Consider the following 7,064-nt stretch of genomic DNA (forward strand, 5'->3'; position numbering starts at 1 on the left):
CCCCCCCGTAAAACCGTCACTGATCGCGTAACATGGTTGTTTTTGAGGTAAACGAGACGGACATACCCCGTCTTAACTGCCCTCATTTAATCTCCCATATTTGTTGTTCTAAAAATCTTCTGGAACCTAAACCTAAACATATATGCGTATTTATTATCTTTGAATTTAGGGGCTTGAGCTGCTCACCCAATTTTTTTTTTATATATACCCTCTGACCTCTTTTTCAGGACATTAAATAAATAGGTACTTTAAAATGTCTTTTTTTTGTAGATAGGTTAGGTTTTTCCAGTGACCTCCCTTCACCACCCTCAAAATACAAAATGGTCAAAATGTGTGTGTATTCCATTGCGCACGAGTATCCTTATTCATTTTTAATTAAACTTTTTAAAACCATAACGTAGGTATATACTATATTATACATTAATGTGTACATATAATTTCACTGCTTAACACACCAGCTTTACTATTTTGTAAATATATAGGTATGTATAGGTACTTAGTACTTACAATTATATTTCAGCTGTATACAAATACAATTTATATTTAGAGGTGTGACCTAGCCGAGCTAGTCACGATATAGATCCTTTTCTAAACCATATCGATATCGTGTCAAAATGATCTGAATAATTTTGTACCCAATCGTTTGGATTATATTGCTAATATCTCGCGGTCACCACAATACGCACCTAAATTCATATAATTTTTATGTATAGAGATAGAGTGAGTGAGTGAGTGAGTGAGTGTGTGAGAGAGAGAGAGGACGTTATTTTCATTAAATGAAAAACAATAATCTAATTTATAAGATGTCATTACAAGATATCAAAATGCGTTGTAGTGGTCGTTGATTGGACTGGTCAACTATGTTTACTTTAATAACATATTATGCGTAGGTATTCAGTATTTCAGTGTAAAAATAATTGTACGGGTAATTATTTTAATTTCGTATAGTAACTTCTGACGTCAGAACTATTATCGGCTGTATAAATTGTTTAACCACGCGGCGACTGGTGTGACTATAATATTATTATTGTATAATATTATATAGCTAGTTGACTGTTGACATGACATTATGAAATAAACGTATAGTAACCGGCAGTTATTTTATTTATATGCGTCTATGTGTCGTGCGTGTAGAACACATTTTTAAGAGAATTTCAAACACAATTAATTTATATTTCATATTATATTAGATTTTTTTTCTCTAAACCTAATATTTTATTATATTATGCAATTTATTTCCATCGCAATTTATAGTTATATATATGCCGTATAGCCATTAGACACATGACTGTTTAGTGTTTGGATCACTGGATATCAATACGCTCATTAGAAAAAAGAAGGAGATGTGCACAAGAAGGTTGTAGGTAAATCAATTGGACAAAAAAAAGAGTGTGAAATGTGACGTATGGATTTTTTGTTATAGTTTTCAGCTTTTCACTTTTCATTAGCAATAAATGTTTGTACATAATAATAATATATTATTGTATTATGTTAGTTTACATGGACGTAAAACACAGTTTTAATTACTGAGTGATTAAATTATATAATTATTTTAATTAATTAAAAAAAATATATTTTAGTGTTAATTTTATAACAAATTTGAATTTCGAATTGAAAAATAATAAAAAATAAATATTATCTATTAGTGTATTATATTATGTTTCTAGAATCTAGAGTAACTGTAGGTATATTAAAAAATAAAAATATACATTGTTGAAAATTATTCCAGAATTAGACCGACAACTTTACTGTTCTCCAGTAAACTACCGTCCAGACGTCCAGTACGAATAAAAAATGCACGAGGAAGAGGTGTGTAGCTCACACACGTATTCTGGTACACCTACCATATAAAATACGAAATTTGAAAAATTCTTAAGGATGATGTCGTACTGCGCGCACTGTTCATAATATACTCAGATACTCGTATAACCATAGGCGTCATTTTGGGTTGCAATTTCCACCCTACCAATTTTATCCACTAACTGCCCTGAGGCTTCATTAGACTGCACATGCAATTTAATCAAAAATATTATTCAAGACGCCTGCTACTCCATGACTTTACTCCAAATAACGCATCTGCTCTTAACAGTGACCAAGTAATTTAACGTGAATACGTGATATACTGATATGTATATCGTATACCTACCTACATATTATGTGATGTAAGACCTATTTATACCACTAACATTATATTATAAAAAAAAAAAACATTGTTACGGTAGGTAACTATTTAATTCAAATGTAACATAATATTTGCTCTCACACCCCATTTAAAAATCCTGGGTTTACTAGTTGCTTGGTCCGCTTCGTTTAAAATTAAAATCGAAATTCTGCATTATACCTCGCCACCTCGGGCACCAACTATTTATGATTTTTGAGATAACGGGAATACGGATCGACAATCGACGGAAGTGGTGTACCGACCGTGTGGTCGTATAATTACTTTACGATTCAATAGTGTTGTTTGTTTTATAATCATCACTATCGTTGCGCAAAAAAATGAAAATTGCTCCGAAAGCGTGCACCGAGAACACCTAACCAAATCGGTCGTCATGGATATATACGTGGTTTATTATTTTAAAGCACATAATAATATAAGTACCTACTCGTTTTCGTGGCATAGTGACTGTATTGTTGTTGACTACACAACGTGCCCATATTAGGGCGTTTCCTTCCTCTGAAATCGGCAAATCGACGTTTATCCTAATGTCTGGTGATTTATGTAACGCGTATGATAGGTATCCTATATAGTCGCTATTTTGCGTCCACCGCGGTTTTAAACTTTTTATTGAATGCCAACGTTTTTAACGTAGTAAACATATGTACCGTCTATGTTCTTATCATTTTGAAGTAAACGTCGGCGCGAGGATGACTTTTAACATTTCACTGACTTTGTTCGGTTAAAACCACCGAATCGTTCGTTTTATATATACAATAATATATCGATCTATTCGGTTATGGGTACAACAATAAATTGAATGTACCTATATATAATACAATATAATACATTGATACCTATATACACATGTTATTATATTATATACCTAGGTATACATCATATTATTTATGTCTAAATTATAAAACATATAAAATGTATATGTCGTCTGTACCTATAATATATGGATATACTATACGGGACCAACACTTGCACCTTATACCTATATGTCTATATATTATATAATGTGCAGTATAATGTATATAATATATATATCTTACACGACCTACACGCCACCTTTATTTCGACCGTCGAGTGCCTATATAAGTACTCATATCATGATATATGTTAATACCGAAAGCTCGATAAATTCTGTACAAACATTAAATGCTTAAACGAATCGAGCGAAACGAACGTGTACTTACACAAATCGTAAGTACACGCGCGTGCACACACGCACAAACTTGTATATGATATATACATTTGGAAATAATTGTGCGAGCTTGCACAGTTGCGTACAACACACGTCGGATCTGCAGTACACGGCGTATTATTATATTATATTATAAACGTACCTATTATTTTGGTTTGACGCGTGGATTTTGTGAATCGTACAACACAACAGGTTTTAGCAGCGTAGATACTTACCCACATCGTGTAGGTAATTTCCATGTCGCCTTGTAGTTTCGTACGTCAAAAACTTTCGGAACTGTGCACCTATGCCTACAATGTTTATTCCGCTGTTGACGCGTACGGTTTTCGGGAAAGAGAAAAATATAGGTATTTTAGAAGCTCGACTTTAATAATGTAGTTCATACAACCTATATACTATTTTAAATCAGTGCATCTCTTCAGTGGTGACGCCAGGGGTAGGTCAGAGTGGGCCGCGGCCCGCACCCTAAAATTGTCTCGGCCCCCTGCTGGCCCACCCTGTATGCGATGTTATATTGTAATGTTGAAAATGTATGTTATATTTTACACAAGAAGTGTTGCAAAATGGTGGATATATTATGGCTTTACTCAGTAACATATTATATAGAAGAGGAAGAGGGTTATTGAAGTTTTAAAAATTAGCTTGTATTACACTCGATAGTGACCTTTATTTTTTGTTAACCTATAATTATAAGTTGTTACTTGTTACCACCCGATATGTGAGGCGAATTTTGTTACGTCGCTGGCTATCCCTTTTAATCAGTGGCCCGGATAGACAAAAAATCTGGTGCCGCCACTGGTAATAGATATTTATATATTCGATATAGGTATAGGTACCTACTTTTAAACTTATTTTTTATTGTCGCTCAAAAGGAAATCACCGGAAAAGTCAGAATCACTCATTATAAATTCTGGACGGAGAACGGGCTACAATTTACACGAGATCACAGCCCAAAGTTGTTGTAGAAAGCGTTTTACATAGAATATTATATTGTACAATGCATAAATGCGCGTGTTTAAACAACCACACGATCGGCAGTGTTTAGGGCGTATATAAATCCGACACCTATATATATATATATACCGCACTACAGTAGTAACTGTTATATAGGTATAAACCGCTAGGTTTTTAATTTTTTTTTCGCGCCGAACTGCCAAGTCACACGCACGCGCGCGCGCGTGAAACGTCCCGGGCGACACCCTGTGAAAGGCTCTCGAATATTAACCATGACCCATCGGCTTTATTAGCGGGCGCGCGAGCCCCCCTGGTCGCGTGACTTTTATTTTAATAGGAATCCGCAATTTAAATATACAAAAACGAGCCAACGCTCTGTAGGCACACCAAGACCACACGACCACGGCATAATAATAATAATAATAATAATAATAATATATAAGTTATATACGAGCGCCATATTGTCCGTAGTATATCATATTATATTGCAAAGGTCCGCGGACACGTGATTATTAATTTATTATTACGCAAAAACAATACTGCACACGACGCCACCAGAAGTGGTATATAGGCAGTATTTTAGGTAGGTATAATATATTGTACACAGCTACCTATACATCATTATCATGTACGCGTCATTGGGGCAATTTAAATATTTGAGTCGATCGATTTCTATATGACTATATATACAATCAGAGGTTTTCGACGTTTATGTTATATTATTATGTTGCCGCAGCTACGACTGCTAATAGCAGTGTTTTGTGAATAATAAGCACAAAACGGCGTAATAGTATTTATCAATTTCATACTATTTCAACAATGTATATGATATATTTTTATATGAACGATATAATGGCATTATATACTTACTATTTAATATTTGTATATTTTAATGGGTTAGGTTCTATTAGTATATACAGCTTTATTTTATTGGGTAGTTGATTAATAATACATGGACAATGTAATAATACCTATATAGTTGAGCCGTTGAGCGATGTTATTTTTTGGATATAAAGTATGTAAGTAAATTTGGTAATTTAAAACTTTATTAACCCAAATTGTGTTATTATTTTATCATTTTTATTGGTTGACATTGTAAAATAATACGTTAATTAATCATGTATGTTAAATGACAACAAATAAATATCACCATTGTTTATCATGTAGTGTTCTCATACAAATCAACCACACCATTTTTTTTTTAGTCAGCGTTTCGAGTGTGAAAAACGCTCGACAAACGCGAAAATGATGTGACACCTTGATTCGTATGAGAATTTTGCAAAAAATACAACTTGACCATTTATTTTTACATTTAAGATAATGTTCTAAAAATAATATGTATAAACCCAGGTTTTGAAAATAGAAAAAAAATTTAAAAAAAATCTTCATTGGGCCATCACTCGCATATACTAATTACCTCATTAATTTCAGAAACACCCTGTATATGTATAATAAAATATACTTAAGAATGTATAAGTCAACCTGTCCAGTGTTCCCGCTCAGAATACTTTTTCGTTTGCTATGAATGCCTATGATTTATCATTGAATTCAAAATATTTAACCCATCCATTACAGTGACCTACTCAAAGACGAGGTTTATTGAACACCTATAACTATACAGCAGAGAGAGTTGCTCGATATTTTTGTTTGAAAATTGTACTTATAATTCTCGTAGACACACATTTTGTGTAACGTAATAGGAACAATGAGGAAAAACAACAAATTTTCAATATAAATTGATAAAGTTCACCTTTATTGCGTGTCGTAAACGACGTTTGATTTTGTATTTGCTAAAATATAACAAATATATAATATACCTACTAGAAAAGTCAATAATCCTGTGTCCAAAAGTATATATCATTATTTATTAGTTATTTATTGACTATAGGAACGATTTACTACACTATTATAATACATATAATGTGTATATACATATAATATGTGTAATGCGTGGTATACCTACATATTATACCTCACCTATATACGACCCACAGACATGTTATCACGGACAATACATATTTTCACAATGTAAAAATACACTAAAAATAAATACGATAAATTCATAAAATTGTTGTGTGTTATATTGATGTGTAAATATTATTGAATAAAATATAAATAAATATTTCACATGTCTTATGTATGGGAGTTATCATTTTAAAGCATACATTAAAATATGTCCACTACTCCGTGTTCCGCACTTAATTTATGTTAAGTACTCTTTATTTGTTTAAGCTAGCAGCATTAATCCCAAATAATATCAGAATACTTATAGGTCATATTATATTCTATAGTTGCTATGTGATCATAAAAATGTAACAAAATTAAATTTAACTCACCTTACTTTATTTTCATCATTTCATATATTAGAAATTATTCAAATCCCTAGGAATATACTGATATTACCTACGGAAAAATATTGAAATTTTTATAAGAAAAATCTATATTTAAATAAAATAATAAGGTGAAGTGGGGTAAGTGTGACGCAAAAATGAAAAGTTCATTTTGAATTTGACAATACTTTTTTTGTTTTCAACTTACAGTTGTTATTGTTCCATAATGCAACACCTCTAGATATACATAATTGGAATTTATAGTCAAAAAAGTTATATTATCACTACTCACCCAAGAATAATTTTTTTTTTTTTTTAAATTTTAAAACGTCAAACTTGCCCCTTTTCATGGGGCAAGTGCAAAATCGGATTGTTTTTGCTATTAGTATTACATAAAATTATATATGGGGCA

Source organism: Acyrthosiphon pisum, chromosome A1 (assembly GCF_005508785.2).
Source record: "Acyrthosiphon pisum isolate AL4f chromosome A1, pea_aphid_22Mar2018_4r6ur, whole genome shotgun sequence".
Lineage (NCBI taxonomy): Eukaryota > Metazoa > Arthropoda > Insecta > Hemiptera > Aphididae > Acyrthosiphon > Acyrthosiphon pisum.